The sequence below is a fragment of the Podarcis tiliguerta genome (assembly GCF_965153285.1).
Source record: "Podarcis tiliguerta genome assembly, chromosome: 12".
NCBI classification, from domain to species: Eukaryota; Metazoa; Chordata; class Lepidosauria; order Squamata; family Lacertidae; genus Podarcis; species Podarcis tiliguerta.
This window is the reverse complement of record NC_139545.1, coordinates 28,116,521-28,136,688: the sequence shown is the minus strand read 5'-3', so window position 1 is coordinate 28,136,688 and position 20,168 is coordinate 28,116,521. Positions and strand designations below refer to the sequence as shown.

Sequence of the window (20,168 nt, the reverse complement as noted above, 5' to 3'; positions counted from 1 at the left end):
TCCAAGCACTTACCCAGGGTTTTGTTTCCTCTTGGACCATTAGGCACTGTGGAGACTGTAGTGTCATATTTACAGCCTGCGTCTAGATGGAGAGAGTTCCCAGATCCACATCACAAGAGAGTCCGTTGTTGCTCTCCTCAGAGCAGGAAACTCAGATCTACAAGCAGAAGGATCAGCCATGCTGCCTGGCCTGTGATTTGTCATGGCTTGTTCTTCTCAGCCCCGCATGGTTTCCTCCCACTTCCTCTCCCTGCTTCCCAGAACAACTTGCCACCCATGATGCCTCCCCTTCCACTCACTGTAACCCTGCCAACCTTCTTTCACAGAGTCAGAGGATATTTCCTTGAGCTCCGCTTCTCCCCCGCTTCTTATGCCTTTTGCAAAATGACCACCTTTCTCCCACAGTCTACATAATCCAACACTGTAGCCCTAGCAAACCCTGTTTCACACATTCAAAGGATTTTTCTTTGATGAGCCATCCAGACTGTTAATGACCCACACTTTTATGCATTCAGTACAGTTTTAATGGAACCTTGATTAAATTGTGCTTTTAGTAAATCCCATAACAAAGATGATAGATAGATAGATAGATAGATAGATAGATAGATAGATGATAGATAGATAGATGATAGATAGATAGACGATAGATAATTTTCTGTGAAATAATGTAATAACTTTGGTGACAGTGATAATGTTTGGCATACTAAAGTCAACTGTTTTGCCAGTAATGATTCAGATCCCAGTTCAACTGGAAAGCCATGAGCCACAGGCATCCTTAGTGAATAGCTGTGAATGCAGCCCCAGGACTTTGGGGCTCTGCCCTTGGGCTGTCAATGGCTGCTGTGGGTGGAAGGGGGATGATAAGCACTTATGATGCGCCTCAGCACATTGCTTAAGCAAAGTCCTCTGAGTTGCCGCTACCACTGCTATTGGCGGTGTGGTCTAAACCACTGAGCCTTTTGGGCTTACTGATCGGAAGGTCAGCAGTTCAATTCCATGCAATGGGGTGAGCTCCCATTGCTCTGTCCCAGCTTCTCCCAACCTGGCAGTTTGAAAGCATACCAATGCAAGTAGATAAATAGGTACTGCTGTGGCGGGAAGGTAAAGGACATTTCTGTGTGCTCTGGCATTCATCATGGTGTCCCGTTGCACTAGAAGCGGTTTACTCATGCTGGCCACATGACCTTCAAAGCTGTCTGTGGACAAACGCTGGCTCCCTTGGCCTGAAAGCGAGATGAGTGCAGCACACCATAATCTCCTTTGACTGGACTTAACTGTCCAGGGGTCCTTTACCTTTTGCCTTTACTTATTGCCATGCATAATAAACTGCAAAACTTAAACCTTCCTTTCTTCCTAGGGGCATCTGTGGTTTCAGTTCACTACATGCAGGATGCAGCAGCTTGCCTTTTGGTTCAAGTTATTAAAGAAGAAAATAATAATAATGATGATAATAATAATAATAATAATAATTTATTTATACCCCACCCACTCTGTGTGGCTTCCAACAAAAGATTAAAATACAATAATTCACCAAATATTAAAAACTTCCCTAAACAGAGCTGCCTTCAGATGTCTTCTAAAAGTCAGATAGTTGTTTATTTTTTTGACATCTGATGGGAGGGCAGGGTGGGAGCCACTACCGAATGGTACACGCATTGTTGTGTTTCCTCCCTTCTGTGCTACCAGGGCTCATGGGCACCAGTTGCCAGTGACTGCAGGCCTAGACGCTCTTAAATGTCCCTTTAAGTGGCAGATTACAGGAAAGCATGAAAGTCCTGGCACATCAAGTCCAAAGGGTGCATCTTAACTCAGAGTTAATTAAAGCCGGAGCAAGATGATTGAAGAGTGTATCTTCCTAAATTGCGGATTAAACTTTTAATATACCACGCTAATTGTGTTTAAATTTGCTACTTTGTTTCCAATTATTTAAGTGTTTTGAAATCACTGCAAGAGCGCCTTAGAAAAATATGTACTCAAGAGCAAATCCGTCCGGGAAAATCTGGCACAGTTCTATGGTGTTTCTTCTTCTTCTTCTTCTTCTAAATAAGTGCTTGCCAAACCTGTTCTTTGATCCAGCAAAACAGTCATAATTTAAAACAAGGCCTAGAGGCCTTCAAGGAATCAGGGAGGGATTTCATTCCTCTCTCCTTCCTCTTTTCCCCAAGGGGACCACTTCACCTTGCTCAGGTTGTAATCTACAAAGCGCAGCTCCCACACAAGCTGAATGGAAATAAATGGGTCTGTTTGGGGAGGGGGGGGGACACATACACACACAGTGCGCCTTGTGTGGAATGCAACACCTTTTGGGAACTGCATTCTTTAACCAGATGCATATTTGCAGATTCCGCCATGCAGAGTCAAAGGTAGGATAAGATGCCTAGTTCTCATTTAAACGGTCAGATAATAGTTACAAATTAAACGTCGCTTTTAAAAAGGAAACAAAAATGATTGACCAGAGGAAACAGTCTTTGTTTAACATTATTCAGATTTGATGATTTTATCAAACTTTCTATCTCAAAGAAATATTTTCCACACGAACTTGTCTGCCAGGACGCTTGCTCTCAATCCCAAAGCATTTTAATCATGAACAGAATGAGCTGTATGATCTGGACTCACTGAACATTTGAGCAGCATAGTGTAGTGACAAATTCGGAAGTGCAAGAACCAGTGGCGTAGCGTGGGTTGTCAGCACCCGGGGCAAGGCAAGTAATTTGCACCCCCTAACCCGTGGATTTGCGCCCCCTAACCCTAAGCCCCAGATGTTGCGCCCGGTGCGGCCGGCCCCCCCTGCACCCCCATGCCACTGGCAAGAACTCATCATGGCAGCCTGCAAAGGTACGCCAAAAAGGACTAAAAAGACCTGAGGTGGCTGCTGCTCACCCATGATTATATAAATGCGCCCGCCCACCAAGGAGCAGTGGTGCACAGCATAATAGGACTGGCATAACTGAAAGGACTGGTGTAACTGAAAAGCTATGCATAGTTTCCTAGGAGTAAGCTCAGTTAAACTCAGTATTGCCTACTTCTGACTGCATAGGCTCAGCTTCTGAAACACATGGTGCATTGACAAAAGATATTGAACCAGCTGAATTGCAAGCATTAGCTTTCCACCGGGAATTCCGTCTTGCAAATAAGTGTTCCTCTTTAAAATGCTAGCATGGAGTGGGACCCCCTCTAAAGAAAAGGAAAGATGTATGCAGCCTCTGTTTGATTAGTTCCCTCATTCATTCCCTGAGTCTTCCTCCTTCACCTTTGCACTGCAGCAGAATTGACAGTTAATCTCATATTGCTGTGCAGAGCAGTGCATAGATCTAGACTGAAAGTATCAACTACCACTTCAGGTATAGCACAATGTTTCTGAATGTTTCTCTGGAGGTGATCATGATACCTATAGGATTAACACCAAACAAGTTTTCAGTAAGTAACATTGCATTACTCCTGGAAATAACTCCCACTGAAACCTGTGGGACTTACTTTCAAGTACACATCATTAAGACTAGACTGTCTCTCATAAATGGTTTCCAAATAATTGTTTGTTATGATACTTTTTGCATATACGTATTTGTTTCTCTTTAACTGCAAGGTCAACATCTCAATTATGGATATGAAAGTCATTATGCTTTTCCTGGCTCATCTATAAAGCCAAACATTATCATCGGTAATCATATTTTGGCAGTCACAAACCTTGCTGATGACGCACAATCTAGACCTTACTTCATTTCATTACACTATAGCACCTACTAGTATTGTTTAAATATCAACTTTCCCATTTTGGGAGTCATCCAAAGCCAGTTGTGTTTTCTGTCTAACTCCATATCAAGATAACTCATGGAAATAATGCTACCTTTTTTTGGTAAGCATCTAACAATCTCAGAGTGTCTGATGTTCCACAAAGCAGTTCAGTAAATGAGGGTGTGTGTGTGTGTGTGGCCGTATATGCATAGTTCACTAGAGGCCATCCAAGGAACATAACACATCTTATCTGTCTATCTTTTTGTTCCAGAAGAGCTTAAAGAAGCGAATTGTCTTGAAGCATGAGGGCATTTCTCAACTCCTAATGAAAACCATACAGTTCCCAGTTCTTCACATTACAAGTTAGGCTATTTGGAAAGCCCAACAGCACACATTTCTTGAAAGCTGTGATCTCCGTAAATAAGAGCTCAAGTGAAGCCATCAAGACAGTAAAGTAAAAATCTAATGCTTAACTTCATCTGAAAATAAGGTGGCAGAGATCATAATATAATGTGCAACTTCTCCCCATGAAAGCCGCATACTCCTAACTTTCAAAATGACATCTGTGCATTGGTTCAAAGCACAGTATATTTAACTTGCGCTGAGAAAGCAATGACACAGTTCAGATATTTACTGGGCAATGAGCCTATTTGATACCATCAATCATGACATCCTTCTAGGGGAGCTGGGAGCACTGTTATACAGTGGTTCCTCTCCTTTCTCCTGGGCCATGTCCAGAAAGTGGTGTTGGCGGATGAGTGTTCAGACCCCTGGGCTCTCATTTGTAGGGTCCTGAGGGTTCCCTCCTATCCCCCATGCTTTTTAACATCTACATGAAGCTGCTGGGAGAGATCATCAGGGGGTTTGGGCTGGGTGTCCATCAATATTCAGATGACACCCACCTCTACCTCTCTTTTAAATCAGAACCAGTGAAGGCGGTGAAGGTCCTGTGTGGGTGCCTGGAGGCGGTTGGAGGATGGATGGCAGCTAACATTGAAGTTGAATCCTGACAAGACCAAAGTGTCCTACACCCCCTAAATTAGCCTCCTTCCCTCAGATTTCCTGCAGGGATGCTAGTATTGAAATAAGTTTCAACTGCAGGCAGCTTCTGTATCTGAAATTGTAAGGAGGGGGTAGCCATTTTCTCTTTTAGGCACCAAAATGTCTTGAGCCAGCCCAGATCCTCTATCATAGCAGATGGAATATTACCTAAACCAGGATACGATCACCTGTGTGGGTGAGCTCTGCATCTGTGATGGGTTTCAGCTCTCAGCCAACCATGTAATAAAGGTTGTATCCAATTCTAATCCTACTCAGAACAGATTCTTTAAAATAATGAAAATGACTAACTTGGGTCCATTAATTTCAATGGATCTTCTCTGAGCTTGAGACAAACCCTGAAAATTGCCAAAAGCTGTTGGACATCGAAGAAGAGCGTTGGCTCCAACATGTTTCCACTTAGGAAGCTTTATGACTGCAACATTCACAACAACAAAGGATGCCATGATAATTTATTCCAATTTTCTCAGTCTATGTGCTAGGGAGATTATATTATCCTTACATAAATATAAAACAGATAGCTTTCATCAGAACTCATCTTTCATATAATGGGCTTACTTACACCAGATGTTTAAATGAGATGATGATATAGGATGGAAATATTTTCAGCCCCAAATGTTTCCATACCATGTGTCAAGGTTGTACAAAAGTCAGGAAAAATACATTCAAACAATGGTTTTCAATCTGTATTCTGGGTAAAGTTTCGGTTCCTCCGCTTATGAGGGCTTATCAGAGTGACCTTATCTGCTTAATATCAATCTTGCTTCTGAAGGCTTCCCTTTTGGCAAAAATATTTTTTTTCCCAGTGAAGTTCTGGAGAGGGTAACTATTGCTGAGGAAGATCTGGGCTGGAACTCTGACAGCAGGATGGACTAGTCGGGCATCAACATTTTATCCCTACTACAGTCCATATTCAAGGGACGCAGGTGGCGCTGTGGGTAAAACCTCAGCACCTAGGACTTGCCGATCGCATGGTCGGCGGTTCGAATCCCCACAGCGGTGTGCGCTCCCGTCGTTCAGTCCCAGTGCCTGCCAACCTAGCAGTTCGAAAGCACCCCCAGGTGCAAGTAGATAAATAGGGACCGCTTACCACCGGGAAGGTAAACGGTGTTCCGTGTGCTGCGCTGGCTCTCCAGATGCAGCTTGTCACGCTGGCCATGTGACCTGGAAGTGTCTGCAGACAGCGCTGTCTCCTGGCCTATAGAGTGAGATGAGCGCACAACCCTAGAGTCTGGCAAGACTAGCCCGTACGGGCAGGGGTACCTTTACCTTTACCTTACAGTCCATATATGGACTGGACTTCATCTATGTTGTTGACTTTGGAAGAAAAATTACCATTTGCACTAATGGAAGAATTTCTTCCAATGCAAACAGCAGGTGCATGGTGTGTGTGTGTGGGGGGGGGGGAGATCTGAATTGTGACTGTAGTGGAGATAAAAAGTTAAAGGACCCTTGCCTCAGAGTCCGGATCCCTGCCCCCCCCCCCAACCCTGCTTACAATTTATTTTTTAAAAGCTATTCACACAACTGCCCTTGCTGTAAGTAGTATCGGAGGCAGCAAGGTCAGAGGCAAAATCCCTTTGTTCCACTAACATGCTTTTAATTTAAAAAGGAAAGAGTGCCTGTTATTTGCACTCACAGTTAATGCACAACTCATTAACTTAATGCACAGCTCGTTAAGTGAAAGTGATTTCGCCCGGGGACAAAGTACATCCTTTCCATGCAGAAGTCGATGGTGTCTCTGGGTAGGCTGGAGAAGGATTCTGGTCTGAAACCTTGATGGAGCAAGCTTGTTTTCTCCTGCTCTGGAGGGTAGGATTCAAATTGCAAGAAAGGAGATTGCGACAAAACATCAGGAAGAACTTTCTGATGGCAAAAGCTGTTCAACCATGGAACAGTCTCCCTCAGGAAGCTGTGGGCTCTTCTTCACTTGAGGTTTTTCAGCAGAGGCTACACCACCACCTGTTATGATGCTTTAGCTGAGACTTCTGAATTGCAGGGGGTTGAACTAGAGAACCCTCAGGGCCCCTTCCAACTATGGTTGCTCAGATGAGCTGGATTGGTGCCGTGACTGGTTGGATGCAGAGAATGGTGAGAGGAACCAGCTGGGGAACCTCCAAGGGCAGAAGGCTCAGAGGTGGGGCAGCGGTGGTGGAACACTGATGGGTGGTCAGAGGGAGAAGACTGGGAAGAGGAGGTGCTGGAAAGGATAACAGGGCTTAGTGAGTTGGGAGAGTCTGTGGCAGAGAGACCTCCAGAATCAGCGGTAGAAGCAGGAGAGTGGGGTGTGGGAGGCCAAGAGGCAGAGATGAAGAGTCATGAGTTTCTCCCCCTCCTGCTGTGTCAAGCTTCTCTTCCCTTCCCTGCTTCTCCCAGAACCAGGAGAAGCATGAAAAGGATGGATGAGAGATTGGTGGTGTGAAGACACAGTCTCTGATTGCTTCGGGGAAAACCCTGGAGAGGAGGGGACTTAGACGGCTGTGAGGACATGGGTACTTTCAGTCTTGGCAATGGATTTTCATGGAGTAAGACCACTGGGTCGTGGTTTTGCCTACCTCTCAGCAATCATTACAACTTTGGAAGTTTAGGCATTGGGTAAACCTTAGTCTGGGGACGCGGATTGCACTGTGGGTTAAACCACAGAGCCTAGTACTTGCCGATCAGAAGGTCGGCGGTTTGAATCCCCGCAACGGGGTGAGCTCCCGTTGCTCGGTCCCTGCTCCTGCCCACCTAGCAGTTGGAAAGCACATCAAAGTGCAAGTAGATAAATAGGAACCGCTCTGGCAGGAAGGTAAGCGGCGTTTCCGTGCGCTGCTCTGGTTCACCAGAAGCGGCATAGTCCTGCTGGCCACATGACCCGGAAGCTGTACGCCGGCTCCCTCGGCCAATAAAGCAAGATAAGCACCGCAACCCCAAAGTCGGTCACGACTGGACCTAATGGTCAGGGGTCCCTTTACATTTCAACCTTAGTCTTGGGTGGAGGGGAGGTTGTGCTCTCCGCCTCCCACTCCAGATGTTAAACGGATCAGGGAGGAGTAGCTTCTGTCCATATGCCCAGGCAGGGGCTTGGGCCTCAGCACCCCTCAAGGTGGCGATCCCCATGGGGGTCCCCCTATGATGTCAGTCATAGGAATCCTCCACTGCTGGGTCAACACTTGGTGTCACTTCCGGCAGGCGGTGCAGAAGCAAATGGCTGCCCAGTGCCTATGCCCAACCTCTTATATCTGCAGTCAATAAAGTTGTGGCCTGATTTGACTCCATTTAAGCTGTGTGGTGTCCTTCATTCCTACCCAGTCGAGGAGGTGGGGAGTGTGGAGTCTGGGCTTGCAACTGAATTTACATCCCTCCCTTCCTCCATCCCTGGCTATTCAACTTTCTCACAGTTCCAGCTGCTCCCCTACTGCACTGTGCATACTTTCCTGTGATGCAATTAAAAAGAAGAAGATAATGGCAACGATTTTCACTTTTTGGCAAGTACGAAAGGTATAAACAACAGGGCATGAACATGCCACTAAGATGCCAGAAGTGAAGGTGTGTGCGTCAACAAGAACACATTTGTCTTTCCATATGTCAGCAAATCCTCATAGCAAAATTCTTATGAGCGTTTTTGACAATTTGGTGTTGAAACATTTAAGACAGTCAATTGGCTTCATAATGGGAAAGATACAGGAGTTGTCTGTGGTTTCATTAAGGCACCTCTTGCTTTGGTACCTGAGGGTCTGAACTGAAGCCCACTGACATCAACGGAGGTATTTCCGTTGACTTCAAGGGTATTGGATCTGGATATTTTTTTCCTGCAAAGTAAAAAATGCTGTCGAAGAGTGCCCCCCAGGTGGAAACATTTTTGCTTCCTCTCTTATTCCTACCATGCATGTTACAATATGAATCAGGATAGGAGATGGGAGAAATCTGGAGGGTAGGATGTAAGATGAAAATGATGAAATACGTAAATGAAGGAGTGGCATTTAACCATTAAGAAGATAAAACTATTTTTGCCAGTTACAGCAAGAAGAATGGCAGCCACTGTTCATGTGCCTGCATCTGAAATGAGGTTTCATTAACTTTTCAATTGCTTTTGCTGGCATCAAGGTATGCATTAGAAAGAGTCAAACACACTTAAGAGGTTGCTTTTAAAAATAATAATAATAGGGATCTCTTATCAACCCGGTTGAAATACTCCAAATTGTGGTTGATTTTCTGCTACTCCTTTTGCGCTCTGCCTCTCAGCATGGATATGCTTTGTGTGTGGTAGGAGTATCTCCCAAAAGCTCATTCCTATCATCTAAAATCTCAGACATGCATTATGTTTTCTCATTTTACAGCTATATCAAGAGCGAGCTTCTGCAAGCTATCCGCAAGCATGTTTCAAGCAATCGCCTTGATCTAGAGAGCTCTGTGACCTTGGACATGAATGCAGGTCTTGCCTGCACAAAAGCTGCCCTAATTATTCCAGTGGAGTGGGAAGATCTGCATATCCAGACAGATGCAAACCATATGCTGTCAGAATGCCTTGGACTAAGCTATACAGCTGCAAATAAAATGTTTAAAGTGTGTTTTAAGTGCAAGACACAATGTGACACTAGATGGCGATCGTGAGCCTTATAGAAAATTCAACGCATTTTCAGAATGATTGATTGATTGATTTTAAAGCTTGCAGAAACTTGATTTAAATTTTACCCCAAAAAATATACAATTATACATTTCTCTTCTTACATATACTGATCCCGGTATAATGCTATAGAACATATCTTTGCCCCAAACCAGTCCTTTTCACCTTAAAATCAGAACAATTTTTATATGTGTGTAGATTCCACCTTGGACTCAAAACTGACTGCAACTAAAGTCCAAAACTTACTCATTAAAAGTTAAAACTTGATGGTAAGATGAACCCAAACCCACCTGTGATGGGATGAAGAGCTGCTTGTGCGTAAACTGCAAGTCCCTCAGAGTTTGATCAAGTTCTCAAACCTCTGCCTGTGACGGAGCCCTTCCAGCATGGCTGCGTCAATCGCTAGCAGAATCCGAAAGTGGTTGCTTTCGGAATCGTTTCCAACATAAAAGCTCCTTAACGGAAACACGTCTTCTGGACTCTCGGCGTGACAGTTTCCGGCGAGGAATGGGTGTCCCTATAGGAGGTCCTGAGACCTCCCCGCTGTTTTCGCTGGAAGCGTCTCTGAGCCATTCCTCCGACTCCCCTTCCCTTGAAGTACCTGCTCTCCCCCTACTGGTTCCCTCCTCCGCTGCTGCGTCTCTCTCCACCTCAGAGAGCCCTTGCACCTCCTGTCCTTCCGATGGCAGTTCCCTGACACCACCACTGTGATCTTGATCACCATTCCATGGCTGATCACTAATTCAAATCCTTTACTTAAACACCAGACAGGGCCCTTCTTGATTAGGCCACTGGAAGAGGGAGGTGCAGTGCTCTGGAGGCAGACAGTCAGGGATCCACAGGAGGAGAAATGACTGCTGGGAGGAGCGCAAAGAAGAGATGCCGTGGTGCATCTGGAACAGTGGAAGCAGATGCCTTCATGGGCCCCAGCTGCAATGAAACATGATCTCTCCTGCATTGGTCTCTACAGCCACCCCAGGCCCTGTAACTCTCCAATGGTTTGACTTACCCCCGACGGCATACTCTTCCCTTGCCTCTTGTAATAGGCTGATGCCAACCATTTTGGCCAGCTATTCTGTATTGTCTCACATGGATCGTTTCATGCTTCTGTTTCTATATATTAGTAATCAAACTACAAACTGCATGTGCAGCCACTTCACGCCCCATTGTTGTTTTACAGAAAGGAGCTCCCAACAACAGCTCTCCTCATCAGCAGACCCACCAGCACATTTCTTTGGTCTCCTCTCTTTGTAACAATGATCTGTGAGCCCTTTGAGATAGTTCAGAATGGAAGGAGCTACAATAATGATCCGCATTACATTATTGCAGCTGCCTTGGTGGGAAAAGTTGTGCAAATGGAATCTTTAATTGACAATCATGAGATTTCTCTTCCCAAGCTGGACGGAGGAGGGCTGTGGTTCTGTAGGGAAATGGTTAATTTGCACGTAGAAACTACCAGCCAGGTTCAATCCCTGGCTTCTGCAGGTAGGGCTGGGAGAAACCCCTGTCTGAAGGAAGGGAAAAGGGTACTCAAGACAGGTGTCTGAAGCAAAATAAACAATATCCTTTTAATTAAGAGACCGTGTTCTGACCACTCACGTTCTTCAAAATAAAATCAATCCTGAAAATATAGGGTGTGTCTAATAAGCCAACATCATCCTGGCCATGTTGCTCAGTCCAAAGTCCGGATGAGATCATGCCTTATTACTGTTAGCGGCAAAGCAGCCTGTTATCCTCTAAGAGCCCTGGAAGTTCTCCCAGGCTATCATTAGAGAGGCCTGGGAACAGGGGTGTCCTTTGTAATATGGCATCCCATGCAAGGCCCACATTTGGCACCCCCAACTAGATCTTCTCCATTATGGATCTTCTCAAGTTTGCGCCCCCTCTACCTGCACAACCCTAAATCCAATGCTGCTGGAAGATGGAAGGACTTTTACTTCCTTTAAAAGAGGATCCTATCACCTTTCATTGAGAAGATGGTGAGCCAGCAACTGTGGCAATTACCCAGGAAGTCTGAACGCCTCTTGGAGAAAATACTAACAACAACAACAACAACAATTTATACCTCACCAATCTGACTGGGTTTCCCTAGCCACTGTGGGGGGCTCTCAACAGAATATAAAAAAAATGATAAAATATCAAACATTAAAAACTTCCCTAAACAAGATTACCTTTAGATATCTTCTAAAAGTCAGATAGTTATTTATCTCCTTGACATCTGATTGGAAGGTGTTCCACAGGGCGGGTGCCACTACCGAGAAGGCCCTCTGCCTGGTTCCCTGTAACTTGGCTTCTCGCAGTGAGGGAACCGCCAGAAGGCCCTCAGCGCTGGACCTCAGTGTCTGGGCTGAATGACAGGGGATGAAATGCTCCTTCAGGTATACTGGGCTGAGGCCGTTTAGGGCTTTAAAGGTCAGCGCCAACGCTTTGAATTGTGCTCGGAAACGGACTGGGAGCCAATGTACCGGTAGGTCTTTCAGGACCTTAGCATGGATGGTGGTGGAGAGGCCATATAATACAGTATGGATGCCCTTCAGTGCTGGTTGGGGTTTGTACTTCAATATATCTGGAGGGCACTAGGCTCGTGAAAGCTGATGGATAATCCACTGACAATCCCAGTTAAGTCCTGGAATGGCCCACATTGGATTTTTCTTCCCTGACTTGAAGGGATGCATCCCACATTTCTCACATTTCATCAGAGGCTCCTCTTGAAGACACTTGGCAGAAGCAGGGATGCCCCTGGGTATTCTGCAACAGGGTGTTTCTTCGCAGATTAATTTAAAAGGAAAACAAATTAAAATGGAAAACTTAACTCATCTGCTTTTTGCTTTCTTTGCCTGCTATGTCCCCTGAACCTGTTGTTTCTTTCCTAGTCTCTACTTAGATTTCCCCCCCTCCATCCCACATGGATGAGGAGGGACTGTTCTTTTTTGGGTGCATGTGTTCATGATGTTTGGTGCTGATTTACAGCAACAAAAAATATAATTTAATGCAAGCCTTCTCCCTTTCTCCAAATTTCCAGTTTGGCTGGAGATAAATCATGTTAATCCCCCCCTGACTGTGGGTTGGGAACAACAGTTATAGTCAATAAATTTCTCTAGATGGTTTCCCAAACATGCATTATTCGCCCAGCCTTTCCCATGAAGGCAGCTGTAATAATATAATATGCTTTGTGTACAAAGTTCATTCCGAAATATCTCCAAGGGTTTACAGACTATTATTATGAAGAAAAGACATCAAAGAAATGCACTGGTGCTGACGAGGCAGGCTGCTGCTTTGCAACTGAACCATGGTTTGTCTCTTCAGTCGTGGAAGCTACTTTATTGAGCTTCCTTCCTGATTTGCTTGCACAAAGCTTATGTGGAGATTAGATTATATATTTACTGAGCATTTGTTCCGATTTGTTTGCACGGAGATAAATGTGGCAATGAGCCTTGGTCCTCTTTTGCTTGCAAGGTGTTTTTATGTCTTTCTATTAATCATGCACCCATTCCACACTTTTCAATGTACTTCCCCATCACTACTTTTTTAACTGCAAAAGGCCTTTAAAAAGGGGGGGGTGTTGTTGTTGCTGTACAGTACTAGAGTGACAGAGTACTTGAATTCACTTTAATACTGCAAACCTAAATTTCCATGTATGCATTTGAATTCTTCTTACTGACAGCCTTGAAACATTATCTTTTCCCTAAAATAACACATGCTGTGTTGGTACACATGAGTCCCGTCCCCCCCGGAGAATCTTGGGAATTGTAGTTTGTTCAGGGTGCTGGGAATTGTAGCACTCTTGGGTGTAAATTACAGTTCTCGGGATTCTTTGGGGAAAGCCATGTGTTTTAATGTATGGCGTACATTACTAGGGCCAAGCTAGATGCAACAGCAACGACTTTGTACTGGTGGAGTCTCCTTCTGAAAGCAAAAAATACCTAACTTAACTCTCTCTTTTCACCCTGCTCAAGCAACAGCTGGTATCAGAGTTAGGCAGATGAGAGAAGCTGTAGGGATGTACGCTGTTTGTGTGCGAGAGGGAAAATTCACTAATCTGCTTCTCAGCTCAGACCCCCACCTCCACTTTCTACCCGATTGTGGCAGTTCTGTTCTTAAACAAGGCAGAGGTGCTGCTGATGCGTCTCCTTTGGCTCCCAAACAACTGCATTGGCTGAAAGCGACTGCGTTCAATCCACCGTCCCAAACACTTGCCAAAAACAAGCCACACATGTTGAATAACTAGAAAGACTCATATTTTGTAAACAGGAAATTCTGACGGCTGTAAAAAGAAAGGGGCGAGGGGGGGGGGGAACAGCATGGAAATTTCAGATTACTCTGACCATGAATTTGGCATGTTAAGAGGAACATGAAGATGCACATATGAGGACGTTGGTCAAAGTACAAACAAGATGATGAGAATGGCTGAGTCACACATGCAAGCTCTTAAAGGATGCTTCAACAAATATTACAAGGAATATCCTCAACCACAGCCTGAATGGAAGCACTGTGTGGTCCTGGGACACAATTTTCTAATGAAGAAGTCTTTACGTGTTGCTTTTTATGTGGAGTCTGTCTCACCAATCTGTTCCGGCCTTTCATGGAATGAGGGACCTTGGTTTCGGTATTGTTATGAGTATGTGGATGCTAGGAAACCTAAATCCCTGGGTCCAGTAATTATTAATTAATGCTTGGAATATTAAGACTGGGTGCCAATATTAAGACTGAGTGTGTATGAAACCAGTGTTTCTTAAGCCATACTCGTGTGTATTGAGCTGTGTGCTAGACGCTATTGATTCCCTGCAATCAGCAAGTATTAAAAGCTAATTAAGCTAGGCAGCGCTGCCACCCACCCTCCTCAGCTGCGGCACACCACACACCTGGCAGCATGTCTGAAAAGGCGGCAGAAAGCATCCCACCTTGGCTGCGGCCATAGCAGCTCCACCTCTGCTGTCAGGTCAGGCCTGACTCGACAGCGGAGGGCAGGAGGAAAGTGGGCAGCAGTTTCCCTGCCCTTCTCCTACCCTGAACTGTGGCGCCCGCTCGGTCGCTGCACCACAACAGTATGAACCCCTGGGCCCTAGAAATTGTAGTGAAAGCCATGGGGTGACTGTCAAAGATTCAACACATGTGACAGCCATCTTTGTCTGAGGCTCTGTTTGGACCAAGAGGAGACCACTGACTCTCTTAACTGTGCAGGTCACGATCATACAGATGCTGCTGGTCTCCTGAAAATATCTTACATCACCTATGTCAGTCCCAACCTTGCCTCCCCTTAAAGACTCTGTGGCTTACGCCTAAATATTGCACAATAGCCACGCCCCCTAAATGGAAGGCCTACTTCCATATAAACGGGACACAGGTGGTGCTGTGGGTTAAACCACAGAGCCTAGGACTTTCTGATCAGAAGGTCGGCGGTTCGAATCCCCACGACGGGCTGAGCTCCCGTTGCTCGGTCCCTGCTCCTGCCAACTTAGCGGTTCGAAAGCACATCAAAGTGCAAGTAGATAAATACTTCCCTCTGGCGGGAAGGTAAACAGCGTTTCCGTGTGCTGCTCTGGTTCACCAGAAGCGGCTTAGTCATGCTGGCCACATGACCCAGAAGCTGTATGCCGGCTCCCTTAGCCAATAAAGCGAGATGAGCGCCGCAACCCCAGAGTCGGTCATGACTGGACCTAATGGTCAGGGTTCCCTTTGCCTTTACTTCCATATAAATAGTAAAGATGGACACCCAGCTCTGACCCAGCCATTCTGCTTAACTTTCGCTAACTCCCTGAGCTCCTCCGTCACCTGTATCTTCTGACAAAGATGACTGAGGAAAGGCTTTTGAGGAGAGGCCTAATGGCCTTACTTCGCTGCTTCCTTTCTGGTCAATACTGCACAGGTTGAGGATTTTTATCCTCCACTTCATTATTAGCTCTGCTATATTTTATAAGGGGTGGTGGTGGTGGTAAGTATTGCCCATTTTGGATATAGCTAGAAATTCATTTCAAACTCAGATTGAGATTTATACCAAAATTCTTCTCAGTCACTTCTAAGGAGAGATGCTTGAAGAATGCCATCTAGTGGCTACAAGCAATGTAAGAACAAATACATTTTTTTTTTGTTTCCTCTGCTAGATACTGTACTATATGCTTGCGAAACAACTACTATTTATGGCCTGCCATATACTTTTAAATCCTATTAATGACACACAGTACACACAGGTATAGATAAATATGCACACAAACGTAAGCATTTCCTTATGTACTTATTTAAAAAATTTCTAATCCTCCCTTATTGCTAGCAATCCCAGGTGTGGTACAGTAAACCAATTTAAAATCAACAATTATATCCAGCCAATAATAACATAAAATCAACAGCTGCCCAGCAGGAAGGATGTTTAAGACTGATATTACTTGTAATCTGTCTTGGGAGGATTTGTATCCTGAAAGATAAGATTAAATAACTGACATGAATGAATGAATAAATGAATGAATGTCCAGTAAGAAATTAGTAAACAGCAGACAATACATAAATACTGTGTTTTCAGCCTTGGCCTAGAACAAATACCTTACAAATGCCTGATTGTAAGAACAAATACCTTACAAATGACTTGCCTGCATAAGCGAGTCTTCAGCTGGTGACACAAACCAAAAAGAGATGGTGGCAGCTGTATTTCAAAAGGGAGGGCATTCCACATACAGGATGCTACCACAAAGAAGGTTCTCTCCCATCCCCCCCCCCAATAGGATATCAATGGCAAAAAGATGTTTCCAAATTTATCTGGCAGGAGAAGAAACCAAGGATTAAGTATAAACTATTAACAGAGACCAATGAAAGAGGTAGCTTCTCTCTGCCGGATTTGAAATTATATTATGAGGTGTCATGTCTCTGCTGGCTACGGGAGTGGATAACCTTAAAAAATACAGATATCTTAGACCTTGAGGATTATGATAATAGATTTGGTTGGCATGCATATTTATGGTATGAGAAGACCAAAGTGCATAAAGCCTTTTTGAATCACTTGGTAAGAAAAGCAATTTATGGTATATGGGAAAAATATAAAAACCTGTTAGAGCAGAAGACACCATGGTGGCTTTCCCCAGTGGAAGTGATATCCTTGAAAAAGACTAATGCAAAAAGTGAATGGGCAGCCTATAATGGGCAACGGGGTAATAAGAAGGGCCTCTCCTGGCAATCTTAACACATGTGTGGGTTAATTCAGGGGAAATGCTCCTCAATATTTAAGCCCCAAGTGCTGCGCAGGACTTTATAGGTCATCTTCTGCACCTTGAATTTCACCTAGCTGTATACTGGCAGCCACTCTTCCAGGATCTTATAAGCCTAGGTTCCTTGAAAAGATGACCTCCATCTTCTGTACTAGCTGAAGTTTCCCACACAGTGAGTCACAGTAATTTACTTGACCAGACATTCAAATATGAATTTTCTTATGGAATTTTTGTTTCCTGAGAAATACAGAACCATAAACCAGCCCAGCCCTACTACTGGGTAGAGTGAGGTACCTGCCTCAGGCATCAGATTTGGAGAGGGGGCACCAGGGAGCATCAGCAAAGTGTAGGAGAACAAAGCTATGTGTGCCCCACAGCCTGCCCTGCACCTCCTAAGCAAACTTGCTTCCCTCAGAAATGCTGCCTTGTTGACAGCGCTAAAGTAAAGCTCAACTGCCAGACCAATTGGCTGAAATTGCTTCATGCCACAAAATCTCTTGGGCCAGCAGTCTTGCTTATTAACTTAGCTCTGCATAGGGACTAGATTTTTTTTTTTTTTAACCCGCTCATGAAACAGATTCACAGTGAATGCTAAAGAGTGCTTAACCTGGCATTTTCTGTTTCCCAACAAGGGTTAGCGAGATTAAGGTCTCAGATGCAAAGAATATGTAATAACCAGTTATGTTGAGCTGTTGACAGAGAAGGGGTGCTTTATGCCAGTTTTCAAGTTTGTTGAAAATGGGTGGTATTATTTTTCTGTTGGGAGCAGGAGGGGAAGTTAAATTATTATATTGCCTTGAGGTACTGAGAGTCATAAGTGATATGAAAGTGGCAAAACATCAAGAACACACATTCAGCAGGATCCCAGAAGGTGAGTCAGGAACCAGGAGTTGTGGGTCAAGCAAGTACTCAGGCCCAGTGGCCTGAGAACAAAACAAGATATAGGTCATAAGGACTGGAGGATACAGGAACATCCCAGAGCTCAGGAAAACCTTGTTGCAAGGCTCAGTAGGAACAGAAAGCCCTGCTATTACTCCTTCCTATCCAGAAGATTCCATGACTAGCCAGAGTGAGCAGAGTCAGTCTCAGGCCTGAGGGTACTTCACTGATGTTGCTTCAGGAGGTGACATGATGCCCTCCCTTGCCTGAGCTCCCTTCCTTCTGCATTTCCTCAAGACACGTACAGTTTTCTTAAGTAGCCATACGGAAGGTTAGGGATGGGCTGCCTCAAAATTTCTCTCAGGCCATTGATGGCTCCTTCAGAAGTTGATAATATGTGCTCCCTGGTCCATCAATGAATCTGGAAACTAATTGTGCAAGTCTAGTTTCTGAATCAGTGGCATAGCGTGGTAAGCAGAGGGGCACAACCAGGTGCAATGCTCGCACACCCCACCCCTGAGTTGGCAGAGTAGCCAGGCCAAGAAGGTGTGTGACCACCGCCATCAGGAGCAGCAGTGGCAGCAGTCATGTTCCTCATGGGCGCCACATGTGACTCCTGGCACATGGCTCCACCTCAGCTTCCCAGTCCACCAGGGTAGTGCAATACTTGCCCTGATCCGGGCACTGGCAACCCACGCTATGCATCTGTTCTGAATACTGCTTCATCTACTATTTCATATATAATGAGAGTGTAATATGTGAATCTGAGCAAGTTAGCTACTATACAAAATAAAGTAGGCCCTATCCCTGTAGTGTGTACAAGTGGTGACAAAGAGCTAATGCTCCAAACACTGAAGATGAAGAGCTAAAATTAGTTTTGATGAGCTATAAGGTGAGCTAGTCTTTAGTGTGACTACCTAAGCAGTGATCCAGGCTGAAAATAGAAACATATTCACTATGCACCCAAGTTTCAGCAAGCATCTTAATGTCGTCAAAAAAGACTTCAAAGTCAAAGCCTAAGGCATCTGCTCCCAGAGGCCTAAAGCTGCATCTTCTCCATTTAGAAGTCTGCTGTTCAGTGATTAATCCTGCTGTTGGAAATGTTAGTGATGACGTAATTTTCCTATAAGAAATGAAAACTTCATTTCTATTCTTTTCTTTTATCATTTGATTTGTCCCCATAGAGTTCTAAAGTGAGAGTTTTGGCACATTTTAGTCTAAACATATTTTTTTTCATGTGTGAGACCTATAATAAATACCCCAGTTTTATGTGTAGTTGTGCTTCAAAGTCACATATGTTTTCCTTGGTGTATGGGATGACCGTGTCACTCCAATTACCTAATGTAGCTTTAGTAACTAAAAAAAGGAAAAGAAACATGATACACTGATATACGTGCTATGGTTTATTTACTTAAAAGAAAACTGCTGATAAAACAGGCACCGTGGATACTAAATCCCCATGAAAACTAAATTTCTATGACACTATTTTTAGCTCCATCCATTTATCATTTATTTTACAGAGGTACAGACAAGGGCTGCATTCATACCATACATTTAAAGTACCATGATACCACTTTAGGCAACCATGGCTTCCCCCAAAGGATTCTGGGAGCTGTAGTTTGTCAAGGGTGCTGAGAGTTGTTAGGAGACCCCATTCCACTTCCAGAGCTATTACTCCCAGAGTGGTCTAATAAGTGGTCTTCTTCTCAGGGAATGCTGGGAACTGTAACTCTCTGAGGTGAGTAACAACTCTCAGCACCCTTAACAAACTACAGCTCCCAGAATTCTTTGGGGAAAGCCATAATTGTTTATAGTGGTATCATAGTGCTTTAAATATATGGTGTGAATGTGGCCAAGGAGATACAGGCACATAAGTAATTCATTCCATGCCACTTTCCTCAGATTTATTTGTCCCTTGGGATTCTCCCCAGGCCACATTTTTCATCAGCCCTTCCTCATACCCTGTTCGAGTGTTTTTGCCCAGCTGAAATGTGCCCTTGAAGTCTGGTAATACTTCTGGCTTGCCTGGATGGGGAACTGAGGCAGGTGTCTAGAAATGCAATTGTTTTTATTTGTAACTGGTTTTAGAACTGTTTAACTATTCTAGAGCGTTTTTCTTTGTTTTAGTTTTTGTTAATTGTGCATCTGTTTGCTGCCCTGGACTCCTCTGGTGGGGAAAGGCAAGATATAAATTCAGTGAATAATAAATCCGATGCAGAGGACACAGCAAAACACACATGACCAAGAATATGACAACTAGAACTTGCTTTTCAACGGTTGGCTCAGCACCCTGAAGGAAAGACAGTCGGAGCTATTGATATTCCAGCCACAAAACACCACCACCCTACCCTCCCTCAGCCCATCGCAAGCACTCCATGATTGCTGTTCCCTTTTCCCTGCCTCTCAGTGGCTGGCTTTGCTGTGATAGTTGACTGGGAAGCGCAGTTTCAAAATGGCGGCTGTTTCAAGCTGCAGCAAGAGCCTAGAGTGGGAGCAGGTGAGCGACTTCAAGCACTTGTCTGTCCCCGTGCAGAGAAGCTTTGTGTTCATATGGTGTGTGGAAAGCGACGCCACCAATAGACCACTTAAAAAGATAACCCCAGTTACAAATGCGCCCTTTTTCTAATTCCGCATGTATCTCCTTTCCTTCATCCACTACAGACCGCGATGCCCATGGGCAAGGCTTTGTGAGTTCA

General features: G+C 44.6%; 1 long non-coding RNA gene across 1 annotated transcript in view; it reads right to left on the bottom strand.

The window, feature by feature from the left end:
• LOC310660661 overlaps nt 1-20,168 on the bottom strand; it is a 197,679-nt gene that overhangs the window by 20,792 nt on the left and 156,719 nt on the right. The gene's annotated exons all lie outside the window — the stretch shown is intronic.